The 15,975-nt window shown below is 48.4% G+C and overlaps 1 protein-coding gene across 1 annotated transcript in view; it reads left to right on the forward strand.

Moving 5' to 3' along the window:
• Positions 1–1,433: 1,433 nt before the first annotated feature.
• The window catches only part of snap25a (synaptosome associated protein 25a), a 33,667-nt gene continuing 19,125 nt past the window's right edge, over positions 1,434–15,975 (forward strand). The window contains exon 1 of the mRNA XM_087851917.1: positions 1,434–1,614. The gene's annotated coding sequence lies outside the window, so the exon portion shown is untranslated. The remainder of the gene's footprint in view (positions 1,615–15,975) is intronic.

A 15,975-nucleotide genomic window follows, 5' to 3' on the forward strand; every position in this document is an offset into this window, starting at 1 on the left:
TAATTTTGTTTGCTCCTGTAATGTTGCTGCAGAGTCAAATGAATGAACCTGTAGATTCATCCTCTCCACCCTCCACACTCACACACATCTGAAGCCACGTAGAACAACACACTCCTCAGTCTCGTCCTCTCTCCTCTGGCTCTTCTCTCCAAATGGATTTTTCGTGCAGAGTTATCATTATCATTAATTTAGGAGACAGGTTCGCTTCAGAGTAATTGAAGACACATTTGTTACGGTGCCAAGCAGAGGCAGCGGCTGGAGGGGAGGGCGGCATTCCCACGCCGCTGAGTCCACAGGCGAGCTGAGGAAACATCAGTCGCTGTCTTTGTGCATATTTCCCTCTCGTCACGTGGGGGGGGGTTAAACTATAAGGGACAAAAAAGTGCCAGGTTAACATATGACGTATAACAGAGTGAAACACTGCAGCTGTTCTCCTTCAGTATCATTATTGTTGACTTGTAAACAGAGACGTTTTTGTTTCCATGAAAGAGAATCGGAGAGCAACACATCTGGTTCTGTCTGATATCAGGCAAACACACGAGGTGCTAAACTTCGAGGGCTGGACGATCCACACGTGGCGTCGGCAGCGTGTACGTGCCGCTCACTCAACACAAACTAAACAGACACATATGCAAGGACAGATAATTATCATTTGTTGTGAAGCTTCTGCTCATGGAGGACTCTTTACTTGTTGCTTATATTTGAGTGTTTCTCTGCTTTCCTTTTCTGCGATGCTAGCACAGTGATGATGCAGCAAAGTGCTGCACACAGCTGGTTTCCTGTGATTTAGGGCTGGCCTCCAGTCTGCCCATCTAACTCTGTGCTTAGTTGACAAACCAAGAAACCGCCAACTGATGCCATGGTTACAGCTACCAGAGGATTATTGTGCAATAAGTTACAGGCCTCACGCTGCTCTCCATCTGTGTTAGTGAACGTTCTCCAGTGTACGACCTTTGACATCATCCCTGTTCTGTGTGTCGTCATTTGATGAAGACCTTATGATATTGCAGTAGCATCACGTCAGTGCAATATGGTTTCCACAGATCATGATTACTCATGGTGGGGTTTAAAGTGATAGTGTAGAGCCCCACTCACGTCCCACTGACATGAGTGAACGCTGTCAGTGGGACAAACTGACACCTCTGAGGCTACAGATGCTCTGAGGAAGTTGTCGGGGTGATAATGATGATGCAGGATCGTCTTATATGAAGTGAAAGGCCTGCAGGGATGTATGAACAGCTGATGTGTTGAATTATGTTTGGCTTGCATGTGCTGGCTTCATGAATCACACAGCAGCAGCATATGAAACCATGTAAACAGCGCTGAGAAGCAGCTGCCCGTTATAACAAAGACTTTCTGAAGTCTCTCTCTCTCTCTCTCTCTCTCTCGATGACAGTTATCTATTAAAAGCTGCTGCTGACGTCAGAAGTGTCCGCCATCTTTGAGGAGAGCTGCACCGCTTTCCCCCCCATTGAAGAACAAGTGAGGAGGAACCAGCCGACGCGCAGTGCCTTTGCTGCAGTCACATACAGAGAGAGGCTGGTATCGGTTAGCTGTTGATACTCGCAGACATTTCCTCCCATACTGACGGCGGGACACCGAAAACAGGCGCAGGTAAGACTGGAGACGCTTTTCCGCGACATTTGAAGCCATTTGTGTTCCTCGGGACGGCTGAGATTGTGCGGATCGAGGCGGGAGATGTTTAGCGTGGAGGGAAACCGTGGATGTCGGGCGTGTTTCAGCATAAATGACGCTGGGATAAAGATGGTTTGTGTGCTTTTGGGTGTCGGGGCAGTGCTGTGGACGATCTGCGGCACTGTTAGGGCGAGGAAAGCAAAGGACGTGGTTTGGTTGGGGGGGGGGCGGGTGATGCGTGACCTCCTGGGTGATAAATCTCAAACGCGCAGTGGAAAGCTGACAGGATGGATGCGGTGCGCTATAATGCGCATATTCAGTGTGGGCGTTTTCAGCACCTCGGACAGAGACGGAGCACCGAGGAGGTGAAAGCAGCGTCGTTTTCTTTTGTTAAAGCGTTTACTGCTCTGTAAAAGAGGGCCGGGGGGGTGTTTTCCTTCAAAACAGGTGTAGACTGATGTCGCAGCAGGATGATCAGCGTGAATCAACGTGTCGCATTCACGCCACCTAGAAAGGAAATTAAAGCAAACACGCAGAGTCGCGGTGACTGGACGTGGCGTGTTCGTGGGGATGTCATGTAATAGTAAACTGCGCCATGGTGGAGTCGGTGGAAGGAGGGTAGCCGACATAAACAGTAGAGGGGGGGGGGGGGGGGGGGGGGGGGTCTGTGAATGCGACGCTCCCTTCTTCCTTCTTTTACGCAGTACCTGCGCATAACATGCCCAATCCACGCCACGCGTCTACGTGACCGTGGCAGAGAGGGAGAAGGTGTGTGGATAGGTGGCTGAGGGGAGAAGAAGGAGGACAGTGTCGGCGGTGAAACCCGCACTATGACACCCTCCTCTCCCTCCTCCTGCGTCCCATCCAGCGTCTGTGGCCACGCACGAAACTGTCAACGATCCCCGCACGCGCTGTCTTGTCAATCAGGCTCGCGCGCTAAATCGATACCTGAGCTCGACACAACGTGTAACAGTTGAAGTGTTTCTGATCCACGACAGTAGGAGACACACACGAACCACGACACGTCAGACCGGAGCCTTCTTTCCCCAAACCTGCAGGAGCAGCGAGCGTCAGGTGATCCGTGTGTGCGTGATTTACCTCACTCACCGTGTTCACTTCAGTCTGCGTGTTTGAAGCTTTGGTAACAAACAATAGCTCAGTCACATCATCAGTCCAACAGCGTGTCTGTGGAGGTGCAGAGAGGCGCTTGTTGCTTCTCCTGAGCTTTGATGATGCGGCAGATTAGACAGGTTTGGATTTCTGGCGCACCTGAAATTACATTACACTCCCACATGGTGCGTAAGTGCCGGGCTGGTTACTGACACATGCTCAGTTGAATGTTTGGCACGTCACTGGAAATCTGCAGTGTGAGTTTCCATGAAGCAAAAGCTGCTCAGACGGCGTTTAAACAAAATCATGTCTGAAAGCAGAGCCTGCAGGCTGATGGATCAGAGGACGGCCTACAGTTCGTACGGCCCCTCAGGAGACCCTGCTTGCTGCTTCTCCACAGCACGTTATGCGGTTGGACTGCAGAGAGGGGGAGAGGCAGACTTGGGGAGGGGGTGGGAGGGGGATGCCAGGCCTGTACTGCACACACTGTGAAAGGGCTGCTTTCTGGATAAACGGTGACTTGCAGCACCATCAGCACGCACTGATTGTTTCTTAGAAACACCGCGGCCATTGTTCGTTTCACAGGAGCACTTTCACGCCTGCCATCTGTGAAATGAAGCTAAAGCCTCTCTGATTGATGCTGAGCCGGCCGGCGCAGTGCGTGTTTTGGTGCAGGTACAGCTCTTATTATTGGCTTTTCTCTCCTCTCCAGAGTTTCTGAGTTAGGCCTTCAGCCTGACGCTGAAATAATCAAATGCAGTCACACAAACCCTCTCGTGCAAGTCCAAAATGAAACGAGATGCTCATATTTAATTATTTGTACTGCAACCAGTCTGGGGCGATATTTCTATATCTGCTGGAAAGACAGAGTGAAATTTGGAAATGGTATTTATAAGCTTTATCATGTCTGTGACACAGGATCCTTCACACCTCGAATATTAAACTCAGCAGCAGCATCACAGAAACAGCTGAGCGTCTGAATCCGGGCTAAAGCTGGAGATCAGTCTGGGAATGATTGAGCAGAGATGTACGTGCATCCCTCTGAACTGCTCAGCGGTCGTGTCTCGCTGTCACAGAGCCGTTCAAGTTTTGGCTGCATAATAAACAAAATCATCGTCATCGATTCAGCAGAGCTGCAGCGCTGTTGCACGAGCAGCTTTGGTGGTCGTTCTCACTGTGGGATGAGTCACAGCAGCTTCAGCAGCTTCATCCTGTCCTGCTTCCAGAGCAGGACAGGATGAAGCTGCTGAGGTGAAATGCTGTGAGCTTCTCTGATGTGTCAGAGGAGGCGTTATGAGCCTGTGAAATGGCTTCAGCGTTATCAGACGACCTTACATGTTGTTGTGCATCACTCATGTTACAGTGCAGATTTAAACGGAGCAACAGAAGCACAGAGATCATCCAGATTATTAACTCTCACTGAGGGAAGAGAGATGAAACCTGGAAAGTAAAAAGTAATAAATGTGTTTATTGCTCTAATGTTAAGAGTTAGATGAGCAGATGTCATTAAAATTAAATTTAGCCTTATTGGCTAAGTTTAGTAGCTTTCAGCAAGTTTAGCTTAACTAACCTCAAAGTTTCAAATAGTTTTAAACAGCCAGCAAATCCCCGCTGTTGTTTCTAAAGTCGTTTTAGCTTCTGTACACAGACAGCTGTTTACAGCTGTTTACAGCTGTTTACCGTTTAAGTTAGACTCACAGGCTTGGTTAGGGCATGTAATGGTCCCTAACCAGTCATTAAGTATCCTTTGACTTTGTCTGAAATTCTCTCAGGTCACTACAACAAGTGAAATCCTCCCATTTTTCCTTCCTGTTAGCTGCCAGCATGAGCCTCTGAGGCCAAGCAGACAGAGTGGAAGTGCTGTTATTTAAAAGTGCACATACTTTGGTAAACAGCCCGAGGCTTTATTGAGAGTTTGCAGTCGTTCACTGTGACTCGTGGTCTTTTTTTGCTGTACTGAAGATTAAATTGTGACCCAGCTTTGTGTGTGAGCATCGATGTTGTCGATCAAAGAGTCTTTCTGAGTCAAACTGCAGCTTTAGAAGGAAACAAAAGCTAATTTGTTTGCAAATGATCAGAGTGGACATATTAAAGTGGCAGCAGCTTGCTGGTGTCCGGCCAGCCCCCACGTGACAACCTGTCACCTGCTCTGTATGTAAACAACAACACAGAAACAAGATGGCTCCTCCGGCGGCGACGAGACTGCTGCACAGAAAGCTTCATCCTTCTCAGCTGTCATACGCAACTTTTGATCATATGTTCTGATGTTCACGTCGCAGTCATCGGTTCATTTTGTAGATTTGTCAAATCACATGAGGTCGCTCAGCTGAATGTTATTTATAGAGAGGCTGCGCCGCACAGCGCTCGTACAGCGCGACTTCTCTAAATTTAGCTTTATTCATCTTACCTCAGCTGTAGCTCGTCACAGCAAACATGACAGCTAGAGAAAGTTAATATTATCTCCCAAGTGATGCTTTTGTTTTTGAAGCTTTCCTGGCACAAAAAGCCACGTTCAGCTTTCCACCGCGCCTGCCATCACTCCGCCATCACTCCACCATCACTCCGCCATCTGTCCTCTTGGCGGCTCTCACAGAAACCTTTGATTAATGAAGGACTAACAAAGAGAGGGAGTGGGGGAAATGATGGAGGGAGAGGGTGCGTAAACGATTGTCAGGCCGAATTATTTCAAACACACGTTGAGAGAAAATAGCACAAATACACAGAAAGATGCTGCCATTAAAACGAAGCAAAGTCTGCAGAGTTTGGAGGCTGATCCCAAATCACAGCTGTAAACCAGAAGCAGCCGTTCACCATGTTCACCAGGGAATACACGTGTCCGGTTTCACTGTGGAAAGCAGATATTTTGGAGTGGAAACATCTCCGTGTGTGCGTATGAAGGATGTGGTATCATTTTCACCCGACCATTAGCCTTTCAGTGTCGTTGTGCTGGAAACCATCCATGAGCTTTTATTTCTTTCAGAATAAAAGCTTGTGTAGAGATAAAGCCGGTAAATGGATCTGCTCGGGTCAACGTGAACACGCCCTACACGCTGCACATTACACAGATTGTGTGTGCTCAGGTGCGCGCACAAGTGTGCAAACATGACCCGGTGTGGCGCGTGGAGACGTGTTCACGGGAGGATCAGTGGGGGGGTATTGAGTGGGGGGGTTAGTTGTGTAATAAACGATGCTGCAGTGCAGCTGAGGTGCAGATTAGCATCTGCAGCGCTTTGACGGAAACATGAAGCAGCCTGGTCTGTGCACGCACTGCATCATCACTGCATCATCACTGCATCATCACTGCATCATCACTGCATCATCACTGCATCATCACTGCATCATCACTGCATCATCACTGCATCATCACTGCATCATCACTGCATGCAGCCACTGGGCGAGGGGCCGTCTATGCTGCGTGTCCTGCTCGTGATTTAGCTCCTCATTCACTACACAGAGGTTCAGACTGCTGCATTCACTACACAGAGGTTCACACTGCTGTACCAGGACACACAGGAGCTTCTTAGTGTGAACAGCATCACTTCCTGGTTTGAACAAAAACATTGTGTGTTTTACAGTAAAAGATATTTTGTTGTGCTAATTAAAATAAGCCCATTATGAGCTGGTGAGGACGCTCATCTGCATGTAAAGGCTCATAAATGCATTGTGAGCAAACACAGTATCAGTGTTATTGATCTTTCTGGGCCTGTCAGCAGGTCAGAGATGCAGCTTCTCCTGCAGACGTGACCGTGTGCGACTGACCGCAGCTTTCTGAGCAAACGAAACAAGAAACACAAAAGTTCAGCTTCAGTTTATCTACATCAAACAAAATATCATTATTTTAAATCTGTCATAAAAAGGGAATTATTTTCCACATGCTTTGGACAGATAAGGAAGCTGCTGTTTGCTGTGTTTATGATTCATTCCCAGTGAATGCGTCACGCCGGATGGTTTTGCAGACTGGAATTCTGTTTCAGGATGAGACTGTGTCAGCAACATTCCCAGTGCAAACCACTGTGAAGCAGTAATGGTGCATGTCTGTGAAGGTTCTCAGTCATCCAGGTCATCGTAGTCAAAGGAGCTTGCAAAGAAAAGCGTCTGGACTTCTTTAAGTTGCTTGAAGACGTTTCACCTTCATCCAAGAAGCTTCTTCAGTTCTAAGGTCAAATGGTGGAGAGTCCCAGATATAAACCTAGTGGGAATATCCCCCCACAGAGGGACAAAAGGACCCCCTGATGATCCTCTAATCGCCTGAGCCAAGGTGTGAAACTGGGTGTGGGTCCCAATCAGCCAGAGTTTCGGGTGGGTTCATTGTGAAACCTGGCCCCACCTTATCATGTGACTTCCTGAGGTCAGATGGCCCAGGATGTGAGTGGGCGTTAAGGCGTCTGGGGAGGGAACTCAAAACTGGATTATAGATGGCAGAGAGTTGGTGTCGTAAACCACCGCCTCTGTTCAAAGATGGTCGCTCACAGTGGACATAGATGCTTCTTTCACTCCTCTTTCAAACCATCTGTCCTCTCTGTCCAAAATGTGAACATTGGCATCCTCCAAAGAGTGACCTTTGACCTTAAGATGCAGATGGACTGCTGAATCTTGTCCTGTGGAGGTCGCTCTTCTGTGTTGTGCCATGCGCTTGTGAACGTCTTCAAGTAACTTAAAGAAGTCCAGACGCTTTTCTTTGCAAGCTCCTTTGACCAGTAATGGTGCATCCATACTGATGATGGTGTAACAGTCTGACGGCGCTGCAGCGTCGCTAACACAGCAGACATCCTGCCGCCGCCCTCTGCTGCTGCCTCCAGCGCTTCCTGTCTGGATTCCTTCAAACATGGTGGAAAAAGAACTTCTGCTGCGGTTCTTTCCAGAGAGCTTCACGTCCCCCCGCCCTGATGTTTATTGCGTCGTAAAACAGGAGAGGTCGTGCTTCTAACTCAAAACAGGACCGTTGTTCCTCCTCTGGAACCTAATCCCGCTCGTCCCATCGGATGCTTCCTTGTTTCCAGCTTTACTGCCAACATCACCCCACGAGCCTCCATCCCTGTCATGTTTTGCTTGTCAGATGTCAAATCTCTGCAGCCAAAACCTCATCTGCAGCAACCGCATGGCAGTTAATGTGGCGGCGTGTGCCCCGTGTGGCGGCGTGTGCCCCGTGTGGCGGCGTGTGCCCCGTAGGTCAGCGCACAATGAACCCAAAAAGCCACCCTGAGAGGCTGTGAGCTCTTTGGACATTCGCTGGTTTTCACTCCTCTTCAGTCGTCCATGTTGTGATGAAGTTACATGTTGATGTCACACAGTGGAAATTTGTGTGTTTATCAATCTGTGTGTTGGTCCATAGTGTTGGTTTTATCCTCATATTTATATTATGTGTGTTAATCCACTGTGGACTAAACAGACTATTGGAGGCGCCTGTGAGGTGGGGGCGTTCCCCGGGGTGGCCTATCAGACGCCAGATTGACCTGTTAAAGGGGAGAGTGAGCGCAGAGACAAAGGGAGCGACGCAGGAAAGGTGAGCAGGAGAAAGAAACGCGTGTGAGCACGTGTGTTGAAGGACCTGCTGCCTGACTGTGCCGCGAGTCGTTCGGCGATCCGGTCCCAGCGGCAGGAACAGCAACAGCGGGTGGCGATGGCTGCAATTCACAACAGGGCAGGGATGCCCCTCTGCCTGCATCTGACGGTGAGGCGAGGGAGGCCGTGTGCAGGTGTGGAGTGGGGCGGGACTGTGCGGCGACGCGCTGTCAGGAGGAGGCAGGTCTGCGACAGGAGCCCCTCCTTGTTCTTCTGGACGGCGTGGTTCCCATCCCGGAAGAGAAATTCCTCAACGTAGAAAAGAACTAACTGTAAATTACATCTTTCAGCAAAAATGCAAAAACATATTATTTGTTCCTGTTTCTTTACTTGAACCAATCAAAAATGTCGACGATGCTCAGTGTGACAGGCACAACGAAGCGTTTCTGCTGCTCCAACCCAACAAGGCTGCACGATCCCACTGACGCTGTGCAGTGTGTCCTTAAAGAATCGAGGAAATTTGAGCAAGTGGCCCTAAAAACTCTCATAATCAGCATCTGAAAGTCATGTCCTGAAGAAACAGGAAAAACCATCTACAGTCAGGAAAGGACCAGATACTGAGGCGCCGAGCAGCACCGCGGGGAAACAACAGCTGCATCATCATCATGTGACAATGATCCCAAACACACAAATGCAAACACACACAATGGAAACCTGTCAGTCACAGACTGAGCTCAAGGTCACAGAAGCAGTTTGAACCTGAAGAGAACGAACGAAGAAGAAACGCGTTCGCACCAAACATCGACTTTCAAGCTCATTAAACCGGTTTTTGCTCCATGTGCTGAGTCTGCACTCATGTTTGCACGTTTCCATGAGTCGGTGCATGAATTGCACATTTTTATAACAAAATGCAAAGAAGTGAAGAGCGGCTGCAGACGTTTGCACAGTACTGTATATGTGTGCTTCTCATTCGTGTCCACTCACGTTTCCACAGCAGCTCAGAGTAAACGGCGTCTGCAGCACTGACATGTTGTTCTGCTGTCCACCAATAAGCAGAGAGATCTTTACCTTCAGTCTATCTGCTCTCTGGTAGCAAATGAAGCTGCAACGTCAGCTTCAAGCCAGCTGGACGATCACATGTTCACTTCATGGTGAAGGAGCATCCGCAGCTTTGTTTAGAAAGCGTGGGACTGTAGCCGCTGACGTTTCCAGAACGCCGTTTATGAATGTTGGAGCTCCGCTCAGCAGTGACGAAGGAACGCTCCTGCGGTTAACGGGACACGTCGAGAATCAACGTGTTTTATCACAGCTGAGTAAAGCACCTCGGGCAAGCACACGATATGTTATATGTTGTTCTATAATCTGCCCTGTAGGACGCTGTGATTGGTTGTAGTTCTACACATAGAGAGGCAGAGCTCCGGGTCGTCACCTGCTCCGAGCTTAAAGCCGTCACAGTCACCACGTCTGTCTCCATCCTTTGCTCTCTTTGTGTAACATGTTGTGTTTCACCTGTTCTGGGATGTTTCCAGCTTGAAGCTACAGTCTGGCTGTCGGCATCTTTGCTCTGTTTATTTTAGGATGTTGTTATCCCCCCCACCCACCCCCACCTGAGCCAAGGTGTGAAACTGGGTGTGGGTCCCAATCAGCCAGAGTTTCAGGTGAGCTCATTGTGAAACCTGGCCCCACCTTATCATGTGATTTCCTGAGGTCAGAACCCAGGATGTGAGTGGGCGTTAAGGCGTCTGGGGAGGGATCTCAAAACTGGATTATAGATGGCAGAGAGTTGGTGTCGTAAGCCCCGCCTCTGTTCAAAGATGGTCGCTCACAGTGGACATAGATGCTTCTTTCACTCCTCTTTCAAACCATCTGTCCTCTCTGTCCAAAATGTGAACATTGGCGTCCTCAAAGAGTGACCTTTGACCTTTAGATGCAGATGGACAGCTGAGTCTTGTCCTGTGGAGGTGGCTCTTCTGTGTTGTGCCATGCGCTTGTGAAGTGGCTGTTTGGTCTCTCCGATGTAGAGGTCTGGGCATTCCTCGCTGCTGTACAGCAAACACCACATTGTTAAGTCTGTGTTTTGGCGTTTTGTCTTTCGGGTGAACCAGTTTGTGTCTGAGTGTGTTGCTGGGTCTGAAGTACACCGGGATGTCATGCTTGGAGAAAACTCTCCTGAGTTTCTCTGATACACCGGATACATAGGGGATGATCGTCCCTCGCTGGTGTCTGATCTTCTTCTCTCTGCATCTTTGCTGACTTTATAAAAGCCTAATTAGGATAACCACATGTTTTAAGTGCTTCCTTTGTAAGATGGAAAGAAAAATGATCCTATTTTTAAATCAGCAGCATCAGACCTGGTCTGAAAAGGCCTGATGTGAAGAGGGAAACACAAAGACTGTCAGCGTCCTGTCGGTGCTGTAAAGATGGACATTTGCTGCTGTTTCCTTTCCTAAATCTCACTTTGTGGTCTTTGTCACGTTTACAGTAACACAGGAGCTGGTCTGATGCTGTCCTGGCACATGTGGGCTGCACAGTTAAAATGCTCCACAGCTGCAGTGGGAGTGGGTGAATCAGTGCCAGGATCTTGGACCTCTCAGGTCAATGATTCAAAGCGTTATCTTTGAAGCCGCTGGGATGTTGCTTTACCACATAAAGCTCCAGCTCTGTGACACTTGGTCTCTGTGAGTGATGTTGCTTCAGTTATTATCCGTCCCTGCTCTCGTTATTGTGTCAGCAAGATGCTAATGTGGAGCTGCAGAAATATTTAGATACTCGTTTGCACGTAGCATTTCATCTGCAGCCGAGCTGTGTTTTTAAACGTCTGCTTGATCCGATTTATCTTTGTGCTGATATCAGTGCGAGCTTTTCAAATGAGGGAGAACATCGGTCCGAGTGACGGGCTGCAGGAACAGCTAACGTGTTTCACATCACCAGAGGCCACATCCAACTCTCAGCTGTTCCTCTGCCAACACGGCTCGTTTCCAACGACCATGGATGACGTTTAAATCCAATAATTGAAGCATGAGCGTCGCATGAATCTGCATTTGCACAGGAAAGCAGAAAACGAGACGTCATGCTGAACTGTAACCTCGAGCGATGCTGGTTATTTAATCCAGTTGATGTTTTCCAACCCACGAAAGATTCTCGTTCGGTAACGATAAAGTTTAATGGAGGGACGGAGATAAGCAAACTGATAGGCAAACAAAATGGCAGCTGCACACACACACACACACACACACACACACATTATGTCACATGTCGACTGATTCGGTCGTCGCCGTCTCTTCATAAAACACTTTATGGTTCACACATGTTCAAGTGTTTTATGATGTTTTCTGATGTAAAAGAAGACGCTGGAGGAGAAATACGTCAAAGCACAGCCAGAGCTGGGGGAGGGGAGGGGGTAATCATCTCCAGGCAGCGTGTGATTGGACGATGAAATATGCCGTTCCATCGGGGAATAGAAATAAGGGCGTCCTCGCACCTTTGCCTGTTGTTCCCGTGGCGGCTCCATCCTGGTGTTGCTCCACGTGTGGAGCCTGAAATATGGAAGCTGTGTGGAGGATATAAGTGCAGGTATTTCTGTTCCACTGATCGGTGCGGCGCGCTCGGCTACTGCCAGTGACGGCCACGCAGTCACGCCATCACAGCGGCGTTTCTAGCACCATAACTCAACCCCGTCATCAGCAGACCTCACTCATGTAATAAAGCACGTATGTATGGCTTTGTGTGTTTAGTACATCATGCTGCAGCCTTTGAGCGCTCCATTTCCTGTTTCTTATCACCTTCTTCAGGTCAAAGGTCATACTGCTTACCGTTTCGTGCCATAAATGTCAGCGTCCTTGTAATATGTGATGACAGGGCAACAGAAACTTGGCCAAAGGTCACGTGGCTGCAGGGACACAACAGAAGCAGACAGACGTGGCAGCTGATGGTTTCCACTCAGTCCCTGCATTTGTGAGTGAAACGAGGTTTTTATGGCGATGTTTGGTGTGCAGGGGAAGTATGAGCTTTAATTACATGAATCATGTCTTTGATGTGTGCTGCAACAACCCTGGGACAGTCTAACAGGAGGATCATATCGTGTTATATCAGAGGACAGGTCTGCTCTGTTACTCCTGCTTCGTAGCTGTGTGAGGATGCTTCATGCAAAACAATATTATTTCATGCGAACACTAACTGGGACACGTGGTCCATGCACACTAGAAGACCTGCTGCAGACACGTCCCTGATTTATCAGCTCAAATTTACCGTCCTCACTAAACTCCTGACAGGCCGTGTGCGAGTAATTAAGTATTTCTCAGATGGGCTGGCCAACATTTAATCAGATGGGACTCTCCAGACAAACGCTCCTCTGAGAGGAAACATTTCACGGACGACGGGCCGGCTCCTGGTTAAAGGTCATCATGGGTCACCGGTTTATGGGACCCATCTGAAGCCATGCAGCGCTCTCAGATTCTCTCTGTGGGATCAGTGAATGTACAAATACACATTAAAGCATCACATCCAATAGATGCAGACAAACAGATGTTTGTAAGTCAGCTCGAAATAAATATGCTTCATTGATATCGCACAAAATCATAACAACGGTGACCTTAAGGTGCTTTATGCTGTAATGTAGACCCAACAATAATCAGTGTTGGGAAGGTTACTTTTAAAATGTATTCCATTACAGATTACAGATTACATGCCCCAAAATGTATTCTGTAACGTATTCTGAATACTTTGGATTACTTAATATATTATCATGCTGTTTACAACTACGTGAATGTACTATTGCTGTGATTTATTACTGTTACTGAAGGTCCGCGGCTCCGAACCGTAGTAAAGGGACCTCTGGCTAATACGGTGGGTTCGTGTCGGCTCGTAGCTGAAAACTAGCTTTACTTTGTTGTCTGGGTCAACTTTGCTAGCAGAGACAGAGAGAGGCGTTGAAAGGCTGCTCCAACAGAACTTATTGTTTCAGAGGAAAACACGAACACGGTGTACAGTCGAGTCTTAATAGCTTACTTACAGCTGGGCTCGTCAGGCTCTCTTCTTGGCTGCAGTGGTTATTATTATATTTACATGCTTCCAGCTCCCGTTTCTGCTCGATGACAGCTCATACTTTTCCTTTTTCTCCCTCCCTCGCTCACAGACACATAACGGGTATGGCAGTCCATTCTCCCTGCAGCACGGACTACACTGCCCATGATGCTACATTCTTTAGAGCTATACCTGTAGCATTCTGCCTGTTAGCTTAGCACAACAACAACAACAGGCGCTCTCTCACCCAGGAAACACGCAGAGAGAGCGTCACCCTGTAACCATGGCAACTGTAACGCTGCCTGGAACAACAGAACGTAGCTGTCAAACAAAACCCAAACAGTCCTGACCCGCCACAATATGAAACAGGGAAGTACCGCCGTGTAATCCATTTATTTCAACAAAGTAACTGTATTCTAAATACCACCTTTTTAAACGGTAACTGTAACGGAATACAGTTACTCATATTTTGTATTTTAAATACGTAACGGCGGTACATGTATTCCGTTACTCCCCAACACTGACAATAATACATACAGAGAAAACCCCAACAGTCATATGACCCCCTATGAGCAGCACTTGGCGACAGTGGGAAGGAAAAACTCCCTTTTAACAGGAAGACCCTGTGGTTGAACCAGGCTCAGGGAGGGGCGGGGCCACGATGTCACTGATCCCACGTGATCAGCTCCTGTGCACATTCACTGACCACCATAAAGGCACAAAGGCTGCAGGGTGAAATAACCTGACTGTAAACACCAGAAAAGCTGTGCAGGGTAAAAAAGAGCTTATAGGTCTCAGGAACAGGTAATAGGAGCTTCCTGGGCAGCAGATTTACTGGATAATAAGTACATAAACATGTCGTCCTCCATTAACTCATTAGAGTATCTGCATCAAGGCTGCGTTCACCGAGTTACTGATGAACCACCCACAGAATAACTGATTCCATATAAACAACACGAGCTCCATCGTTTTCCGTCTCTCCCTGAGAAGACCTGACCGTACATTTGTTGCAGAGCTCAAACCGACAGCGCAGACGGGAGCAAAGACGCCGCACATGAGGCGCGTGATTGAAGCGTAAAGTAAAAGGTCAGCGCGGCCTGCTCACACTTAATTGCCTGAATTTAGTGATGTAGCGAGACAGCCGGGCGATGGCGGCCTTTGTGCTTTTGAATCTGACTCGATTCAGACACGAAGCCCTGCGCTGACCACGCTTTATGTAACCCAACATGGCCGACATGCAGGAAAGCGAGAAGAAAGGGGAGAAAACGCACGTCGGACACGTGTTGGCATTCAGCTGTGGTGATTATGACACGATCTCTATCTGCCACCCAGCGAGGCTCTAATGATCCAGAGCGTGGCATGCTGGGTAATATTGTCTCACATCCACGCTGCAAGTGCGTGACCAGCAGATGTTGTTGTGAACGGACACACGAGTGGGAGAGGCGAACGATGAGGGTACGGCGAGACCTCTGAGAACAGCGAGCAGACCGTTCGCTCCGTCACCAGGAGGAAACGTCTGCGAGGCGCCGAGCTTCACCTGAGCGTGTTTGGATCTGCGCTCTGTTGAACATTTTATCAGTTAAACTGATGTTATGATGTTTGCATTAAGTGCAGCTGGTAGATGTTGTTGTTTACATGGACGGCGCCAAATCATGATGACAGACTCTACATGTAAGACAGAGACCCTGTAATAATACAGGAAACAGTGGGAGGGGGGAACTCGCCTCCCTGAGCCTGAGTGGGTGGAAACCATCAGTGACATCATGTGAGTGGCGAATGTGTAATATTTACTCTTCTTTTACGTTTGGCCAAATCAAAATAACGTGTCTGACTGGTTACCTGCTAAATGCTTCACTGTGGCAGACGGCACACTCGGGGTTTATTGTTAAGATGACTTCCTGCTGATGCAGGAAACAGGAAGCAGTCAGAGGAAACAACACAGTGAACCTGAGGTCCATAAAACCAGCACCATGAGCTGATTCCTTGACCCTTCTGTCAGGTTTCACACACGTGGTCGCGTCTGACCCTCAGGATGAATTCATTCTTCGTGCCTTCGGGTCATAAAGGCCGACATCATAGTCGAGTTTTACATGTAATTGCCTCGATTGCTCCTGTAAACATGTCCGCTGATAATCTCTCTCATGCTCATCTTTCCTGCAAGCTTCTGGTCATTTTGCATCTGGATGCGTCCAGCTGTTTAGCCCGTGATACCAGCCTCTGGTGAGCCGCAGAGACCAGAGAAGCGTTGCAGCTACAGCGGCACGCGGCGTTTATTTCTCAGGCTGATCCTCTGAAAGTCGCAGAAGCCGGGATTCCTCTGCCCGTTCGCTCCCCAACAAACAGACAGTCCTCAGTTACGCCGCCTGCAACAGCAAACAGCGGCCTGTGGAGGCAGCAGCTCCCACCGGTCTGACTTTCATGAACGTGCTCTCATTGGCTGCAGGCCATGCGCCTGTTGTTGCGTCTCTGGAATACTCTTCACTTGCGTACCTTCACTTTTATTTGTGTGAGCGCTGTTTTCTGGCGTAACAGTGAGGTGGGAGGTATTTGCCGCCTCCTTTGAGGCCCGTCGTGATGCTCGTTGATGTGCATGCTGGAGGTTTAAAATAAAGAGGAAGTTTGCATGAACGAGTGAATTCAGTTCTTAGAAACGATCTGATGCTGCAGTCGTGTTTCATTAATTGTTATATGTGTGTGTTCATGTAT

Source organism: Neolamprologus brichardi, chromosome 15, assembly GCF_056152115.1.
Source record: "Neolamprologus brichardi isolate AB-2024 chromosome 15, ASM5615211v1, whole genome shotgun sequence".
NCBI lineage: Eukaryota > Metazoa > Chordata > Actinopteri > Cichliformes > Cichlidae > Neolamprologus > Neolamprologus brichardi.